Genomic DNA, 21,220 nt, shown 5'->3' on the forward strand with positions numbered 1-21,220 from the left:
AAATAAATTAGTAGTTTGTTTTTAAAGGCAGTATTCTCACTTATTGAAGAGAAAAGCGCTCATTTACAAAACCATGAGTTTGACTTAAAATTAAGTATTTGATTTTTTAAGTAGTGCAACAAAAACATCGAATTTGCTTACTGTATAGTTAAATGGTCAAATATAATAATTGTATCACAACAAAACCGAGAATATTCATTTCCACTAATATTTAAAAAGAAAAAACTATTAAAAAAACAAAGTTCTATTTTTACCGACCGTATTGTGTAAACAATAGGTAGGTTATGTGATGGCAACAAATTTTGCATATCGAGTTTTCGACGGGAACGTACTTCTCCATAGTAGGGAAGTGTAAATAAACTATTTTTAGCAACCTGTCGGTCTTTCGGTCTGTTGGTCTGTGTGCGCACGCGTGTATCTCAAGTTCGGCTAAACCGATTTTGATGGAATTTTATATGTAAGTTTATTTCCACCATGGCACGGATTGATCAACTTTTGGTATATATCAGGCCTTGGGAACTGCACTTTTTAGCGGGCCTGTTTTACATTTTTGAACATTTTGAATAAAATATTCAACTGATTTAATTGAAATTTTATATATAAGCTCAGCTCGACCGTCCGCGAAAATTCCTATGTTTTGGAAGAAATCAGGCATCGGCAACTAGACGTTTACTACGGGCCAAATATTAATTTTTGTGTATATAAAGCGAAATAATCAACCGATTTCATTGAAATTTAATATTTGAATTCCTCGTATTAAAACAATGAACATGTGAATTTTTTGGAAAGCCAATTTTACATTTTTCACCATATCTACGGTACGAATTGATGGAATTTCTTGAAATTTGATATTTGAGTTCTGGTTGTTACCGAAACTAACCGGCGAGCATTTCAGGGAATTCGGGTAGCACAAAGCGAAACTCTACTAAGACCCAAATTTACATTTAGGTATGTTAACTATAAGCTTACTAATGTCCTAAAAATTGGAAAGAAGTATTTAACAGACATTTTTATAATATTCTGCAACACTTTCATTTAACTAGACAATACACAATGCGGTCGGTTATGTGCTGACCACATCAGATTTTTTAATTTCGTCTTGTTCCCGTTCTTTTAATATTATTTTCTTATTTAATATTAATGAAGCGAATCCGGATATGAATACATATAAACATTAACACAATGTACATGCTACATTTAGTCTATAATTATATAGACGTAGACATTTTTATTCATATAATTATTACAAATGAAAAAAGTTACAAATACGAAAAAATATTATTAAAAAATTCTAATACGCTACATATTTCTGAATGAGGGTGGGCCATCTAGGTACATACATACATAAATACATATTAAACATGGTTTAAGAAAAAAATTTACATATTTATAAAGCTCGATCTCTTGTCTCTAGTTCAGTCTCAGTCGAAAATATTGAAATATTGATTAAATGAAAATCCCTCCAGATAGACTGTTTGTATTTCGGTTGAAACAAAATGTAATACAAGTTTTTGTTTTAGTTTGAAGAAGCTATCACATCAGTTATGTTCTATGTTCAATCATATTCTCATCAATTATGAACAAGATAAAATGCACGTCGTTTTTCTAATCACTATAGTGGAATCCATGAAAATCCAGTTGAATAGCGAAACTGACAATCACAAACTGATGTGTTTATACTTCACATATATGAACATAAGAACTAATTGTATATAAAACCAGTATACTTGTACTGAAAAACCTCTAATATTTTAATTAATATTTTATTTACAACAATTTTAAAATCATATTCTTCAACGGCCCACCCAGTTATGTTATTCATGTACCAAAGAAAAAACAAAATTCGAAACAACAATTGAATGTACAGAACACAATTTTGTAAATTGAATTTTGAAAAGAAGATTTGAATGAACATATAAGGATATTATTTTAATAATATAAGCATAACTAATTAAATTAAGAAGTGCAAAACGTTTAAGAAGCAACACAAAACAAAATAAAAAGGGAAGTGAAATATAAAAATCACAAATTCTTGTTAAAAATAACAATTATTGTAACTCTGTGCTTTACCATATTAAGTACCAAATAATCAAAAGCTAGATAATAATTGTTAAAATTTACGGATCATTAATTGAATTAAATATTTTATTCTTTTTAAATTCAATTAATTTTTCAATTGATAATGAAAACACAATAATATTTTGTTATTATAGTGATATAATATTATAGAAATATTTTTTGGTTCGGAAAATTAAAAAAATACTCGTATTTGAAATTTGAATACTATAAACTCTATAAAGTATTATGAAAGACTTGAAATAAGATTTTGTTTTAAAACACTCTTAAAAAAAAATTTTTAACAATAATAATATTATAGTATATTTATATACAGGGTGAATCTGAAAGGTATATCATTCAACAAATACGGTTACAGGATAGAAAATGGGTAATATTTTTGCTTCGGACTGGGTGTCAAAAGTCAAGAGTTTCCGAATTCCAGGGATAAAGAGCTTTTAAGGAAATTATTACTTATCCAAGTTTATTGATTATAACTTCCATTCTGAAAAAGATAGGAACTTCACACCAACAGTTTCTGAAGAGCCTAGTAAAGAGCTTAAAATAGACATGCTGCTTAATTCTGTATTTCATGTATCTTCAGAATACTAAGCATTTGAACTCAAGGAAAAATCAAATTTTTCACCTGTTTTATTTTTTTAGTTTTTTCTAGATAATTTCGTAAGAAATTTTTCAAAACCTTGAAATTTTTTTTTGCTTAATTTGCCCAGCTGCTTAAGCTTTAATTAAAGTCCTCAAACATAAAAAAATTTTTTATGGTACAGACAATTTAGCACAAAAACCATTCCTATGTAAAGATTTTAAAGGCCCTATTTTTCACTATTTTTGATTTTTACTTATTTTGAGTGCCGTAATTATTAACTATTACTAATTTTGGATGACAAGAGTCAAAAGTTTTTATTCAAATGTAACAAATAATAACAAAATTAAAACAAACATTGAAAAACAAAAATTCATTTTAAAATATTTGAAATTTTTGAAAAGAGCAACTAGAATTTTGTATTGGGAGAAACAAAAAAAATCTAGTAATCAAAAATTTTTTTTCGAAACTTTTCTTGGTAAAAAAATTGATAGGTTTTTAATTTTTGCCAATTTTTGTAAGAAATGGTACCTATATGGTTTGAAATTTTTAAATGCATTTTTCTCAGATTGGGTGCAATTTAAAAATTTGAAAAAAATGTTTTCGAAATCTAGACACCATTTGGTATCTGAAGTTACTAAAATTAACCAGATGAAGCGAATTTTTAAAGACATGCCATATAAATTTTGACATTTATTTTAAAAGAAATTTTTTTTTTTTAATAGGAAAATTTAAATTTTTAGAACAAAATGGAGTTTGTAAATGATATGGTTTTAACATTATGAAGCTAATAAAATAATAATTAAAAAAAAATCTGATGTGGTCAGCACATAACCGACCGCATTGTGTATTGTCTAGTTAAATGAAAGTGTTACAGAATATTATGAAAATGTCTGTTAAATACTTCTTTCCAATTTTTAGAACATTAGTAAGCTTATAGTTAACATACCTAGAAAAATGTAAATTTGGCTCTTAGTAGAATTTCGCTTTGTCCTACCCGAATTCCCTGAAATGCTCGCCAGATAGTTTCGGTAACAACCAGAACTCAATTATCAAATTTCAAGAAATTCCATCACTTCGTTCCGTAGATATGGTGAAAAATATAAAATCGGCCCGCAGATCAGTTTTCGAGCCCTGATCTTTCCAAAAAATTTATATGTTCATTGCTTTAATATGAGGAATTCATATAATAAATTTCAATGAAATCGGTTGATTATTTCTCTTTATATACACAAAAATTAATATTTGGCCCGTAGTAAACGTCTAGTTGCCGATGCCTGATCTTTCCAAAAAATTTACATGTTTATTGTTTTAATACGAGGAATTCAAATATTAAATTTCAATGAAATCGGTTGATTATTTCTCTTTATATACACAAAAATGTATATTTGGCCCGTAGTAAACGTCCAGTTGCTGATGCCTGATTTGTTCCAAAAGCAAGGAATTTTCACGGACGGTCGAGCAGAGCTCATATATGAAATTTCAAGTAAATTGGTTGAATATTTTCTTCAAAGTGGTGAAAAATGTAAAATCGGCCCGCAAATCAGTTTTAGAGCCCTGATATTTCCAAAAAATTTATATGTTCATTGTTTTAATACGAGGAATTCATATATTAAATTTCAATGAAATCAGTTCCTTATTTCTCTTTATATACACAAAAATGTATATTTGGCCCGTAGTAAACGTCTAGTTGCCGTTGCCTGATTTCTTCCAAAACATAGAAATATTCGCGGACGGTCGAGCTGATCTTATATATAAAATTTCAGGTAAATCGGTTGAATATTTTCTTCAAAATGTTCAAAAATGTAAATCAAAATCGGTTTAGCCGAACTTGAGATACACGCGTGCGCACACAGACCGACAGACCGACAGGTTGTTAAAAATAGTTTATTTGCACTTCCCTACTATGGAGAAGTACGTTCCCACCGAAAACTCGATATGCAAAATTTGTTGCCATCACATAACCTACCTATTGTTTACACAATACGGTCGGTAATAAGTTAATGGAATTAATAAATTTTAAACATATTTCTAGAAAAACTAAAATTCATGTACCGCGGATGCAACTAAAGAGGAGCTACAGTAAAGAATTAAATTTAAAATATGCGATTGAATAGAGAAAGATTTAAGAGAAGAAAAACATTTGAAAAATTTGTAAAATTTTTAGATAAGGAATTTGTATTGTTCCAAATTTTTTGATAAAGGAATATTCAATTGAATTTAATTTTAGTTTCATCAACATCTGGTTTGATTTTAATTGAATTTGTGGCTCACAATATTTATGATTCATCTTCTGTGCCATAAAAAAATTTTTAATGTTTGGGGTGTTAAATTATAGGCAGCAGGCAAAAGTTCTACAAAAAAAATTTCAAGGTTTTAAAAAAATTTTTACTATCCAGTTAGAAAAAACTAAAAAAAATAAAACAAGGGAAAATTTGATTTTCCCTAAAGTTCGAATGCTTGGTATTCCGAAGGTGCATAAAATACAGAATCAAGCAACATGTCTATCTTAATCTCTTTACTATTCCATTCAAAAAATCTTTATTTGAAGAACGAAAATTATAATAAAAAGAACTTGGATAAGTAAAAATTTCGTGAAAATTCGTTAAAATCCCTGGAACTCGGAAACCCTTGTTATTTGGTACCCAGCCAGGAACAAAAGTTTTGACGAATTTCGATCCTCTAAGCAATGTTATATGTTGTTTTTTAGCTTTCTGAATCATCCTGTATATAGGTATACCTACACAAACAGTTACAAAACGCGCTACTGTGAGTTAGAGAAATCAAATCTTCAAGTTTAATAGCTTCTTAATTGAAAAAAAATATTAAGTAATCAAAAAAATTTTTTTTTTTTTCAATGGTTGATAATTTTTCCGAAATATAATTTTTTTTTTTTTTTAATTGGTGTGAAAAGAAAACTTCCATTTATTCGGAATAAAATACTTATTTATGTCCAAATTGGAAAAAAGAATGGAGGAGGATTCTCTAATGCCTAGAGTATGGATCCGGTATGTTGATGACGTCTTCGCGATAGTGGACAAGGAAAAACTGGAGAATATAAACAGATGCATCAACAAATTACATAGAGAAACATCCAATTTACATTCGAAATTGAGGAAAATGGAGTGTTACCTTTTTTGGACATATTGGTGAAAAGAAAATCTGAAAAAAATTGGATTCAAGATATATAGGAAGAAAACAACAACACAAAGATGCATTCCAAAGGACTCGTACCATTCAACGAAACATAAAATGGCGGCGTTCAACTCTATGATCCATAGAATGCTAACCACCCCGATGGACAGACACGACTATAGATCAGAAGTAAACTTCATATTGGACACGGCTGTGAAGAACGGTTATTCTACTGAACGTATTAACAAACTCATTAGGAAGAAAAAACGAAAAATTGAGCAGGAGAATATGAGCACATTGTTTAAACAGAACAGGATATTGGAAGAACAAAGAACAACATGGGCATCTTTAAGTTATGATCATCACTGTACAAACTTGATAAATAAACAACTAAGGAAACACAATATTCGGACATCGGAAACCAATAGTAAATATCAACTTGGGAGTTTGTTAAATTCGGCTAAGGATAAATTGAAGATACATGAAAGATGCGGTGTGTACAAAATCAATTGTAATAATTGCGATAAATTTTACATAGGACAAACGAAGAGACCCGTTACAACAAGACTTAAGGAACATTTAAGTGAAATAAAACGTGCAAGGAGAGTAGGATTTAACCGGATTTTCGATTCTATGGTTGCAAAACACATTTATGAAACGCATCACACAATCACGGAAGATAACTTAAAGGTATTAAAAGAGGTAAAAGGAAAACACAGGAGAGAAGTTCATGAAAGCATGCAGATATACAAATCAAAGAAGGACTGCCTACTAAACACGGACGAAGGTAACGCGGCTACTCGGCTCTTTAAATTAATTATTTGAACAGTTTTAAACAGGTATAAATTTAGTTTGTAAATAATAACAAAAAAAAATAATCAAAATCTAGATTAACTCAGGTAGATTATATTAAGTCAGGTATAATATTCCTAATTTTAATAGATTTCAATTTTTATTGTTTGTTGTCTTAATTAGAAGAAAATCAGCTTTGATAAAGTACGTATGTAGCACACGAAATATATTAGCGAAAAATAAAAGTATTTTATTCCGAATAAAAGGAAGTTTTCTTTTCACACCAATTAAAAAAAAAAATATTAAGTAATGTTATCTAACATTTGCTTACTCACCTGATTTACGGCAATTTTTATTAAAATATTTTATTTGTAAAGATTATCATCGTAGGATACTAATAGAAGGTGGTACTCTATTGGTACAAGTTAATGAAGCTGAGCTGTTTCTGAACTGAGATTTAGTTAAACGAAGAAAATTTTATACATAAAACTTATTCAAAGGATTGTAGCTATTACATTTTCAAATCTTAGAAAACTGTTCTGTGATTTCGAACTAAAATATTATATAATAACAAATAATTTTCGTACGGTTTCTTTATAATATGAGGTTACAACATAAAAAAAAATTTGATTTCAAAACCACATGATGGAACACTTCGTACATTTTTCAAATTATATTTACATATTGTACTACTCCTATTCGTGATAAGAAAAGAATGGTTAACATTCTTTTAACTTAATGGTTTATTGGAATTCCAATTCAGAAAATTGTATTGCCGTTGAAATCCGATGTGTAAATTAATGTGGTGCAATTCCAAATTCGATATTGCTTGTAACGTGTTCGGTAGAAATGATATTTATTAAACTTTATACTGATACATTTACGGATTGTGTATTAAATTGCCTGATGCTCTTATAGTAATGCATATTAACTGTATAATTGTCAGATATATTGTATAATCGTGCTTGCTCAAGCATATAATTGTCTGACGTATTTTAGGTAGACATTATTTGCCTTTTATTTTGCATGCTGTTGTGTCTCAATAGTTTAAGTTCAATGAATTTTTTATTATAATTTTCCCCCATTCATAATACTTTTAATAGAATTCAATTTTATTTGGTAAAAAGAATAAAGATATTATTATAAAGGAAAAGGATGACTTTTTTTACTTTCTGTTTTTCCTTTAGAAGACTTTTCTTATTTCTATTACCTATTCTATTTTTAATTTTCTATTTTGAATATTTGCTTTATTAAGTATGCATAACTTAAATCTTAAAATTTTGGCAAATTCAATTGTAAAGCATTCTAAGAAAAAAATTCAAAACTAAATTAGGACATTTGGTATACATTGAGTTTTTAGCCAAACCATAAAATATTTCACCCTCTTGTGAGAAAAACACTTTTAAAATTGAAAATTTTTATCAGTATCCATAGTATGCTTATTTCAATGAGAAATGTTGACTTCAATCCTACATGAGTACTTGCTTCATATTGTTTTTCGGTTTTTCGATCAGTAACCTTACAATTATATAGATCTAACCTAAATTTTTTATTTTCTAATAATACGCTTTATTTTACATATTGAACTTTCCATTCCCACAAAAAAGCATCTTTGGTTATATATTATGAATTTTGCTAATACAACATCATAGTTGTAAAATTAATAAGTAATTTGCTTATTATACTAATAATTTAACTTAATGGAAATTTCTTCATGCAACTGCAGAACAGATGGATGACGTAGTCAAAAGAACGAGTTAAAGGCAGAAAAATTAATTAAAAAATTTTTCTCCTCGAACTGGACTCGAACCAGTGACCTACCGCTTTCTAGGTGGACGCTCTATCAACTGAGCTACAGAGGCATGAAGAAACTGCCGACGAAATGTTCTCTACATTGCTTTATACTGTAATCCACATGATTACTAAGTATTTGTTTACATTGACTTTGGTTATATTGTTTATAATTATATATTCGGGAAATACACAATGTTATGTGATATGGATGTGAACACAGATTACTTTTGTATGAAAATTTATTTGAAATTCAGCTAAATTACAACGGGAAGGTTTTTTTCTTTTGTATTTTACAAGTCTAACCAAATCATTGCAGAAATGAATTATCAATTTCAAATTCTCCATTTTATCAGGTCTCAACAATAGTACTGATTATGTGATCCTAAAACATTTTTGTAGTTCTATATGACCTTCGCAAATTATCTTATCTGCAAACAAAATCTATGTTGTTCACTAGAAGTGCACATTTTTTTGTTTTTTATTAATACATTACAAAAGTAAGACCTAAGGGAAATTTTAATGAAGGTCTTGAAGCTGTGCAGCTGATTTTTAAAAATGTCCAATTGTTACATATTAACAAAGTCAGTCCTATTACCCTTGCAGAAAAAATTAACAAGTTATGGAAACCAAGAAGAAATTATCGATTGCCTCTTTGTATTTTAAAATACAACGCATAATATTAGAAACAAGGATAATAGAGCCTAGCGTCCAAGAAAAGAATGCAAAGAATGTAAAGTTACTTGCAAAGTTAAATTTCATTATCTTTTTATAAAAACCTTTGAAAATTATGTCATGGCTGTAATTTAATGTAGGTTCTCTTTTACAGACTAAAAGCCTTATTAAGTATTTCATAGTCAACGTAAAATCCAGCGCAATTTTATAATCTCATTTTTCTCCAAATATTCCACATCATGCAAATTAAAATAGCACATGAAAAGTAATCAATTGAAATGGCTTATAATATTCAAAAGATTTCTATAATATGTGTAATCTGATTTTCATATAGAAATCATCCACAAGAAAATTACTTTCATTGACCATTTTCTCTTTGTTCTGTACTCTCTTCATTTTTCTGTACCCACCTTTCTCTTCTCTTCTCATTATCGCATATATAGAATTAGAATATCACTATTCTTTCAGTTATCAATTTTTCTTGCTGTAATAATTATTATCACAATAGTTGCTACTTCCTTTTGTCTTTGATATTGTAATAAAATGTCTAAATATTTCAACCATGTAATGATATTTGTAAATTAGTGTAATATAGTTAAAATAATTGTAATCATTGCAGTCAATAAATTGCAGAATTTAATGTTGAGAAAACTTAATCTCTAATTAAATAAAGAATGACAATTTCATTATTATAATATACTTAATTTATGTAAACGTGAACTTATACATATCGTCGGCTGAGTGCTGTTTTGATCCATACGCCACTTTCAAAATTTCTGACTTGAGACCACTTTCATAGGTTTTCTACGATGATTTTTCAGTATATGTAATCAGATTTTCGCTCATCTCATTTAGTTTCGTAGATACGTCGATGTCGTTTTGATCCACCTCCACTTAAAACTCAATTTGGAATGCATTATGATCCATATCCAAAATCGTTGGCGTATGGATCAAATTTTCATATAAATTTTTCGAAAAATTTTTAAGTGCTATAATGGCCCATGTCATACAAAAAAAATCATGGATCATTATTGCACATAAGCTGTAAAACATAATTAAACAATCCAATTTAGCTATTCACACAGTTCCAAAATTTTTTTATCCGATAATTTATTTTTTAATTTATTCATACTTGTTTTTTCATATACTTAACTAAACAAAAAATATTTTAATAGCTTCTAAAAGCATTAGATCGCTTTGCACTTATATTTCAAGGGGTGCTTACAAAATATCGTGTAGAAATTTTACTTTTGTTAAATTTTTGTAAACATAAAAGTCTCTTCTTACAAAATAGAATAATAACAATAACGTCCGCCATAAATTAATCTATTAATCAACTTTTGTACTTCTAAATGCAAAAATTGAGGACTCAACATTTTATTTCCATGGTTTTCCATCGTTCAGTATTGAAATAAAGTGTTGTTAAACTTCAAACGCGATTTTCTCGATTCCAAAGTCATGGCTTATGGATCAAAATGGCACTCAGCCGACGATATATGTAACTTGCACAATTGTATAACATGCAAGTAAAATAGAGAAACTTTTCACTTACTTTATTTATGGAGTAACTTTTCACTTTTTCTTGGTACATTTCAACTAATACTGTGAACTAATTTTGTTATAATTTTCTATAGTCGGAAACAATTTCTATAATCGGGAAGCAAGCCCTAAAGTATGCAAATTTTTGTAAATAACTTTCCTTTATTATAGCTAAAAAATTACAGCTTTTAGACACTTAAGAATTTTTTAACACAAAAATAAAATAATTTTATCAAGAATTTTATCTCAATTCCAAAATCTAATTTTTTATGAAATTTATAAATTTGTAATAAAAAATATTTTACATTCAAGATATTATACTCAATTAAATTACAAAATGATGGCATTGAAACAATAGAAAAATAAAAAGAAAATGAATCTTCAAATATTGACATTAAAACAAAAAAGAAAATAAAAATTTTTCAAAAAATATCAATATTGATTAAATTGAGAGTATTGAGCTATTAAACAATGTTACAATATACGCACACATCTAATAGAGATACATACTACATGATTGTATAACCATAACGTGAAAATTATTTTATTTTAAATTCATCTATGTTCTTGTCTGTGTTTTTATGTGATATTGTGATTTACAGTAGGTACGTACATATGAACGTATGCGTTTACTCGAATAAAACATTTAAACCGCAATAAAAACTAGATTAATTTTATTTATTTCAAAGTATTTAGCTTGAAATTTTATTTGTGGGATATTTCAAGTATATGTATTATACGTCTTGTCTTCTCCTATATTATACATATAACTGTATAGCTACTAATATTGGTAACTTAGTAGAAAAAAATTTTTTAAAGTAACTGAAAAAAATAAAAATAAATTTTATAAAATTTGTAGACTTTCTTAAAGAAATCTAATTTAATTTTATATAAAACCAAAACAACTCAATTAGGTACTATAATCAATTTAAGTAAAGAGCTTTAAATAATCGAGATTCCAATATAACAAAATATTATTTTATATAGGACTTAGAGATCAGAAAAAATTTATGTAGTTAGGTGAAATTTTTCTAATTTTTGAAGTGTACTTATACTTATAAGTGTATTTATTACTTTCTAACAAATAAAATTGTTATTAACTTAAAAATATTTTTGAAAAATTTAATATTATGCAATAATAATATTTTTGTTCTTAATTATTTTAAGACATCATATATTTATTTTTTATATTATGTCTAAGTATACAGTACTGCCAAGTATATTGTAGTATGCGGTAAGACCTACAAAAATTATGTCTTAGAAAAAAAAATTCAATTCTAAATTAAATTTCCTATCTCATTTTATAAAATGATTAGAATAATGAACATTATTCAAACAAAATAATAGTGAGTTTCCAAATTATCATTAGTAATTTTGCATAGGTTTTGCTTAATTCAGTATTCCAAAGACAAATTATTCTACAAAGGCAAAATTACCTAAAAAATTTTTAATATCGTAATAGAAGAAACAATGTTAATAATCACCTTAATATTTATTTCTCAATAATTATAATATGAATGTCATGCATGTACATATTAACATATACATATTATTTCACAAATACATATACGCATTTGCATATACCACCATAAAAAATTTTCTGCAGGCATTCAAATTATGTACAATTTATATGGAAACTGTTTAAATATTGAAGTTTAAATTTGCATTTCAAAAGACTTTAAAATATATGTATGTATACACATACAAGAAATTTTAATTCAATTTAAACATTTCCCTTGAAAAAGAAATTTAAATTTGTCAAGAAAAAGTCAAACTTGAAAAAAAGTTGCTATCACACAAAAAAGACGAGGTAAAAAAAAAAATATACAAGTTTCTTTGCTATTATTTTTCCTTAAATTTTAAATTTGTTTTTTCAAAAGCATGAATCTTTTGTCATTATTACTCTAGGATAGCAGATTGTGACTCCAATATCTTTCAGTTCATTAGAGTTAAAGAAAAACTACAAAACATTCATGCATTACGCTAAATTAATATTTGCATATTCCTTGCATATTCAAATATCTTTGAAATATTGAAATTTGCAAGAAAACTAATTGTTCTGAAAGTTTATTTTAATATTGCATTCGAAAACCATTTCAAATAAAGTTGGGTCAAACCAATGGTTTGTATTGTAGTACTTTTACCTTCAACAAGTGAAAATACTGCTTTTAAATACAGTCTATGAATAATTATCACACTATTAAAATTATTTTCATTCATATTTAACTATTTCTAGGATTGCATATATTTAGGATGAACGATTTATCCAGTCTTTGAAATAAAGCAAAAATTAATATAAAGAGGGATTAACATAATGCTCGATTTTAAGGGTTAATTGTGTGAGTTAAGAAAAATAATTATATTTTTTAATGTCATGGAATTTAGCGCTAGCTTTTTATGTTTATAGAAATTTGAAAACGTTTGCGGTTTCGGAAATATAAGGCGCCAAAAATTCAATTTTTACAAATTTCAAGAGGCAATAACTTGAGAGGGGGTAGAGATGGAAAAAAATTTTTTTCTAACGAAATGAACTATTTGTTAATGTCTATAAGCCCCTAAAATTTCAAGCTTCTACAGGCTGGGGTCTAGAAGAAAAACGAAATCAAAAATTTGGAAAAAAAAGACTTTAGATAACGGTAAATTTGAACGACCATTTTGTTTTTATTAAGTTTAACTATAGTATACCGCGCTAGGGGAAGCAAGCCGCTACCTTTCTGCGTTTGCAAAATTTTAAAAATGCTTATGGTTTCATTGCAACAAATAGTTAAAAAAGGCCATTTTTAGGGTTTTGGGGGGAGATAGGTAAAAATTTTGTTCTACGAAAATAAGTTTCTAGTAAAGATCTACATATGTACGTATTAAATTTCAGCTTTCTATCTTCAAGGGTGTAGAAGTTTTGTAAACAGACACACAGACAGATGGACGGACGGACGGACGGACGGACGGTCGGACGGACGGACGGACGGACAGAGTGAAACTAATAAGCACTTTTTTTCAAAAATTTTTTGGAAAAGTGCTAAAAAGAAGCATTTAAGAGATCAATAGGTTGAGGGAGTAATCATTTTGCAATGAATGGCAAAATTAAAGAGATTAATGAGATGGAAAGCTAATGAAAGAATTTTCAACTACATACTAAACCAAATTAAAATATTAGAATAATGTTGAATTTTACGAAAAGACTCTTTGAATTAAAATAAAGGAAATCAAATGAAAACATTGGTAAAAACTCTTTATTTTATAAATGTTGGTAAGAGAGAATTACCAAAAACAAATAACACTGCCGCATAAAATTCGTGTATATTTTATTGTACTCTGTTTAGCTGAAACCTTAGCATGATTGTAATAACTTCTTGTTTTAATTTTTTAGTTTTTCTTTATTCTCATCTCTCTTCGTTATTTTTTCTCGCATTGTTCTACTAAAGTTCCTCAAAAGTTTCATTTTTTTTTTTGAAAGATTATCCATTTTGATTATATTGCATTACCATTTTAAATCTCTTAAGAATATGATTGAAGAGTATAGTTAATCTAAAACTCCATTTTCTCTACAGTTTTAAGGTATTACTAACAACTTTAGTATAAGGAGAAATTACAACACAAAGTTAAGCATATTTTCATTATTTTCAATAACTGGGAAAACCAGTTTTCATATTATAGTAAATGACAATATTGACAAATATTTTTCTAAATCAATAATTTTAAAAACAGAAGAGACTAAAATAAAATTTTAAAAAAAATCATCTTAATTTGGGTTTTTCATTGGATTGGAATCTAACAGCTTTTTGAAAAAAACGAAAAAACTTAAAGTAATTTTGAATGTTATCTAAAATTCTGTTTTATTAGTTGTTCTTGATGTCTGCCTCACTAAAGTGAAAATTTGCCATCATTTTATTTTAATTCATAGATTGGTTGCCTAAGCTAAAGTGACCTCTTAAGAAATCAATCTATTTATCAGACGTAAGCCTCTTAGATAAATCGTTCTCCAATATTTTTTTTTTAACAACTTCTACATAACAAGTCAAATAGCAGCTCCAATTTAGGTTTGGCCCCAAATAGCTACCCTGTGCGAATATCAAAGATGAATTCAACGTTAAGATTTGCTTGGTTATTATCTCTCATTGCGGCAATAAAAAATGTATCACAAAAATTTCTCATTAATAGCAACTTTTGCATCTGTCAAAATAATTTTTCGTTGCATTGGTACCTTATAGTTTGTTTACTCAACTGAACAAACTTTTCTTATTATTTATTTATCTTCTTTTCCTTTGCTCTTTCTTTCTTTTTATGTGCGTTGCATAAACATTGTTAACTTTTAACTCGTGTACTTAATCTTGAAGGGTTGTTTTTTTTTTACCCGTAATAATAAGTTCTTAAATTGTCCTTGCTGTATAGTGTTTTACAATTAAACTTTTACTTATTTCTTTTCCTTCCCATTTGAGGAGGAACCAAATAAGAATTTTATCTAGATTTTTCTTTTTTTTTTCCTGTTTTAATTTTTTAGAGAATTCAGTTGTATTTTTGTTTGCATTTTGTTTTATTTTTATTTAAGTTTTTATTTTTGTATTTTTATTTTACTTCATTTCAAAAGAATATCATTAGTTTTAAGTAAATATAATAAAAAACCAAAAAAAAATAAATACTAAAAATTATTTGGGTTAAAAAGTTTTCAAAATAGATAATTTAAGATTTGTACTCGTACATGGCAAGGATAACCGTATTTTATATAGATATACAAAATATTAAGAGTTGGTATGTGTGAAATCCACATGAATTTGAATAAAATGCAAAAAAAAAAATAAATACTTGAAGCATAACCGTAACTGTATTACAAATCCGCAGATTTCATTCCTTAAAGATAAATTTGGAATAAAAGAGAATAAACTACAAAAACGCATTAAATTATGCTAGATAAATAAATATAAATAAAAAATTTAATAATGCAAACGATTCATAATTTTTGAGAAATTTATTCAAAATACTTGCATTCAAAATAAACGAAATGTGATTTTTCACACAAAAATGAACTAGGGAATTTAAGGGGTGGTTTTCACACTTTAAAATATGAAAATTTGTAAATTTCCTCTACTTCTTCTTCTTCGTAAATTTATTACGTATATGCTTTAATTATAATATGATAATTTGTTGTGTAACAGGTGACTTTAAGCAACGAACCTGAAAACAACTTAATCGAATTTAAGTTTTTCATTTTTCCTTCCATTGTAGGAACAAAGTCAATATGATACCAGTGATTCCAGCACAATTTAATGTCAGAAAAAGTTTGCTTTTTTTTTTAATTAAGAGGAAAATCCAACAAAATGCGAATTTTAGTTTAACTTTATCCATCAATTTGTTTATCTGTTTAGAAGAGATGAAGCTTGACAGGAAGAACATTAAAATTTCGTAAAGAGAATCTTGTCATCTCTCCTTAAAACTTTTCAAAGTTGGTAATTTTTTGAGATTGTTTTGTGTCCTGCCTGAATGCAATTTGTACATTCGTAAAATGTTGAAATGTTACGACTTAGTTTTTTTAATTTTTTGAAAGTAAATCACAAGATGTTGTCCATTACTTTTCTTTTATACTCAATTGAGTAAACTGAGCGGGTGGCGATCTTAAATTTTCAAATTTTTAGACATCGATTAACTTAATTTTATGGTACAGCAAAATTTTCCGAAATCCTATTCCTTTTCGTCTTATAATCCTCAAACGATGCGAAATGTCAATTTATATAATTTGAGAAGAACAAATGCTACAAACAGTTAATGAAAGTAGCAATAATCGTGTTGTTATTTTTATGAAAATACTGGACTTCATTACCGGACAAATTGGTTGAGGATGTAATTTTTAGCAAGAACAAATTTGTTGACTTATGTGAATTATTAGTAAAACTTATTAATTTTTTACTTTTGGATTTTTTTTTTAAATTAATACCTCAAAATTGTCGTCAAGATCATACAGCAATAAGAGATTATTTCAATAATCTAATATTGCTTTAATTATTTATTTGCATAAATTTAAGTTACTTGTTCTTTGCTTATCCATTATTGTTGAGAATTTTTAATTTTCTTAAGTATCTTAACTGTTAAATATTATTTCTTCATTGCACTTGAGGCAAAGACTATATTAATTATGTAGATACCTTATTCATTATTGTAATTTCCCATTTTTATCATATCCTTACGAAGGTTTCTTTCTTAATCTTCATTTTGAACATTTTTCAAATATGAAATTATATCTATTAAACATTTCTGACCTGAATCTGGTAATTAATGTTACAATCTTCGAATTGTTTTTATAAAATTTTCTGAGAATTGAAAAATAATTTTGTTAAATTAAACTCAGCTATATTAACCAAATTAAGTATACTTTTTTCGACAATATTTATTTCAGCACTTTCTTTGTTATGACTTCCCATATTTTGCATTCTAAAAAAAAAATAAACAAAAGGCGTTAAAAGCAAAATTTAAATTGAGAAAAGATTTTCAGACGTCTGACCAATTTTTTTTTTATTTTAAGACTTCTTATAAATAATGAACCATAAAATTATTAGACTTGTTACCATAAACCTTTTTTTTGTCATTTTTTCCTACATAAAATTGATGAAATAGATAGGCTTTATACAATGTTTTTTTTCTTTTAAATTTTTTTTAAAAATATTTGAAAACCCAAAATAAATTAATGTTCAAATTTCATTATAAAAAATTAAGCATTATTATCAACATGATTCGACATTTATTCAATTTATAATGATCCTAAATTTTTTTGAAAAATAGCATTAGCATAAGAAAAAATAAAATTCAGTTGAAAAGTGATGGTTGACCACTTTAATTCATTGAATATTTTTGTGACAATTTAAGCAAAAAACAAGTAAGAATGTTTCAGTCGGTATAAACCGATTGCATTATACTCTGCTCCTTTTATTGTTGTGTAGCAATTGCTCGAAAGTGCAAAACCATTCTACAGAAACTTCACGAATATGTCTGACCTCTAATTGAACACACGACTGTCAAGTTTCATGAATCTGACTTTATTACTTTTCTATAGCTATTTAAAATTTGCTTTTGGAGTTGTATGGCAGCTATCCGAACAAGTTGTCCGAATTGGTCCAATTACGTCCTTGGCACAAAAGAAACAACTTGTGATAGTTTGGTGTCGATTGCATTATTCGTTTTTGAGTTATCGTGCGATTAGACGGACGGACGGACATGGCTAAATCAACGCAGAATATTATGATGAGCAAGAATATATATATATATTATGTCCATACCGCAGGTGACTCCTTCAAGTAGTTACAAAATTCATACCAAAGTTAATATACGTTTTACGAGGGTGCAGGGTATAAAGAACAAAATAATTGTTTAAAAAGTAGTAGAATTAACCCTATGAAAATTTCTAGTATCATAAACTGTTAAAAAAATTATATAAATCGAATATTAAATATTTGCTAATTTTGAGAAGTTTCGATTTCTTCTTGTAATTCGATTGAACTTGTAAATAATGGCTTTTGTATTAAAAAGAGAAAATATAACATAAGCTCATTGAGATTAACATTCAAGAAACTTTTCATTGGAAAATTTGCTACAAAAAATCTGGTACATAAAAGTAAGTGTGTTGCGATTAGAAGTTTAAAAAGTTGTGTTGTTTTTATTCTTAACACTTAATAGATTATAATGATTTCTTTGTAGTTTTGACGTTTTTTGAACCTTACATAGCTTACTCCCCAACTATCAACAGAGAAAAAACTTTTATCAATGATGTGAGATCAAACAATACGATTCGTTCAGTTTTGAACAGAAAAATTCTTCCTCGACATTTTTTCTTAACAAATGATGCAAAATTAAAACTGTAATTTCATAGCAGCAGAAGAATAGTACAGTGATGTATAAAGGACATTATAAACGCATTTATTCAATTTTGATATTGTGTATCTATTTCGTCGATGCTTACAAAAAAAATCTTAAAAAAACCGAATTGGGTTTGTTTTGTAAATTTTTTTTTTGAATTAAATTCCACAAAGTAGTATTTAATGAAGTTGTTGTAATCATAAGTATTTGGCCTTTTTTTGTCAACATTCGAAACAATTTTTAAATAGAAATAATTATGTAGGTACTCAAAATATTATAAGCAGTACTAACCTACTTGTAATTAAAATTCATTGAAATTTAGTGAAAGTAGAAATTCTCGATAAACGTAGTTAACAATTGAAAAATTTAAAGACTATTTTGTATTTACGTGAACTTTGTATTTATTTCTGCAACGGTTTTTTTGGAATTTTAGAATTTTTTTTGATAAAAATCTTCTTTTAACCTATCCGCTTTGCAAAAAATAAAGGAGGGAATGTGGTGGCACCAACTTTTAGCATATCGAATTTTCATTCATTCGCATTCTCAACTGCTTCATTACAGGGGAGCATAAATAAACTATTTTAAGAAGTACATCGATCTGTCTGTCAGTATGTACGTGTGTATCTCAAGCTCGGCTGAACTAATTTTGATGAAATTTTATATACATATGAGACTATTTTGGAATAAATAAATGGAGTCTATTTGGGAATAAATAATCAACCAATTTCCTTGGAATTTAACATTTAAATCCAAGCTATTAAAACAATGAGCCTATGAATTTTTTGGAGAGATCTGTACTTGGAAACTGAACTACGAGCCATAATTTAACTTTTTTTACCATATTTACAGAAACAATAAATTGATGAATTTTTTTTAAGTTTAATTTTTTAGTTGTGGTTGTTATCGAAGCTAACTTTTGAAGGAATTCGGATGGCACATAACGAAACTCTACTATTAATTTACTTTTCTCCAGGTATGGTGTCTAAAAATTTGCAAATTTCCTGAAAATCGGGAAGGAAGTGTTTAAAAGGCACTATAGAAACTAGATAACACACATTTCGGTTGGTTATGTGCTGATCACGTCAGATATTTTTTGTTTTCAGAGATTTTTCATTCGAGCTCAGCGACCATTTATACAAGGTTAATTTTTGTTTTGTTTCAAAACCTTTTTTAATTTACGAAACAACTTTAATTAACAGTGCAATAAGTTTATACCTATAAATTTACTGTGAAAAAACGAATTTCATCAAAATTCAGAGCAATTAACAGAGCAAGTTAATAAAGAGCATCTTATATTGGAAGACATTAATTTAAATTATAAAAACTTCATTTGGGATTCCTAAAACACTTGATTCGTATTTATATTGAAAATAACTAATTTATAGATATTCTATATAAGGAAGATATTGGTTTTATTATATTATTAATTTTGCGAGTAGTTCCTATTCAAATTTTTCACTTTACTTCATCATCAGTTTGTGTTGTAGATTAATCGTGAATATTCACAATGGAAATGCTCTAATTCAAATATTATTTTAAGATTCTTTAGAATCTGTGTAGTAATTAGAAATGTCTACTTCTATTTTCCAGGAAAATTTACCATAGAAGCACATGCACTAAATGAAAATGTTTTGATTTTAGTAATAATTTCCAAATAAATTCAATATTTAGTTAATACTCGTACATTGTTATGATTTTGATAATTTTTTAACTCTTAACTATTGAGGTATACATCGGGATCTGTTCAAATTTAAAAAATTACTGTAATTCATTATATTGGCGGCAAAAAATTTGCAGTTCCGAATAGCTTAAAGAAATTAAGTTTTCTATTGGCCTTTGAAGCAAACACGCGCTTTTTTTACGAATAAAGTTAGACAACTCCACGTTCTTCTAATATTGTATGAGTAATACTACTCATACATTATTTCAAATGTTTTTTTTTAATAAAATGAGGCTTAAAAAACTGTTCCAAAAATTTTTTCTTAAAATTTCTAGATGCTTATTAGTGATAACATTACAAAAGAAAAATTTTGAAAGTTTAACAAAAGAATTTTTTTATTAATAATACTCGTACTAACTATTTTTTATGTTTTTTTAATGAATTTTTTTGGAATATTGTATAAGGTTTTAAGTTTCCACTGGATGTTGATTAATTTCTGTATAAATAAATTTTCCCTTGTAATTTTAAAAAAGCAAATAATTTATTTTAGTATGACATATTACGTAGGTATACAAATTTCTACTATTTCCTTTAGTCAAACAATTTTATCCTTTATTCTGTTCTGCATTATAAAGTATCAGAGCCTTTCATACTAGCTATAATGCACCGTAATAATTATTATGTGTGTCACATCTCTACATGCCAACGCACATTCAAAATAATAATTATGTTAGCATGTTTGTACCAAATATTAAACAATTTATTAATAGACAAAGTTATTTGATATATCGGAATGACATGTATAAAATGAGTAAGATTTTTTTTTGTTTAAATCATAATTTAAAACGAAAAAAAAATATATTTGAACATGTCAATTTTGTGATACCCTATATCACAGTATTGTAAATTCATTTGCTACTATGATATGGCAGGAATAAGATAACATACATTGCTAGAAAATGTAAAACCGATTTTAATCAACTCACAGAATACAAAATCCTAGCCGCTGCCAAAAAGTTAAATTAAGATAATTTTTAGGCAACCATAAACCTGCGCGTACCGAAGAGACTTTTTATTTATTATTTTTTTAAAATCTTGAGTTATTTGAAAAATCCGTAACCTGCTTAAAGAAA

Source organism: Condylostylus longicornis, unplaced genomic scaffold (genome assembly GCF_029603195.1).
Source record: "Condylostylus longicornis isolate FDR11 unplaced genomic scaffold, ASM2960319v2 ptg000040l, whole genome shotgun sequence".
In the NCBI taxonomy this organism is placed as follows: Eukaryota; Metazoa; Arthropoda; class Insecta; order Diptera; family Dolichopodidae; genus Condylostylus; species Condylostylus longicornis.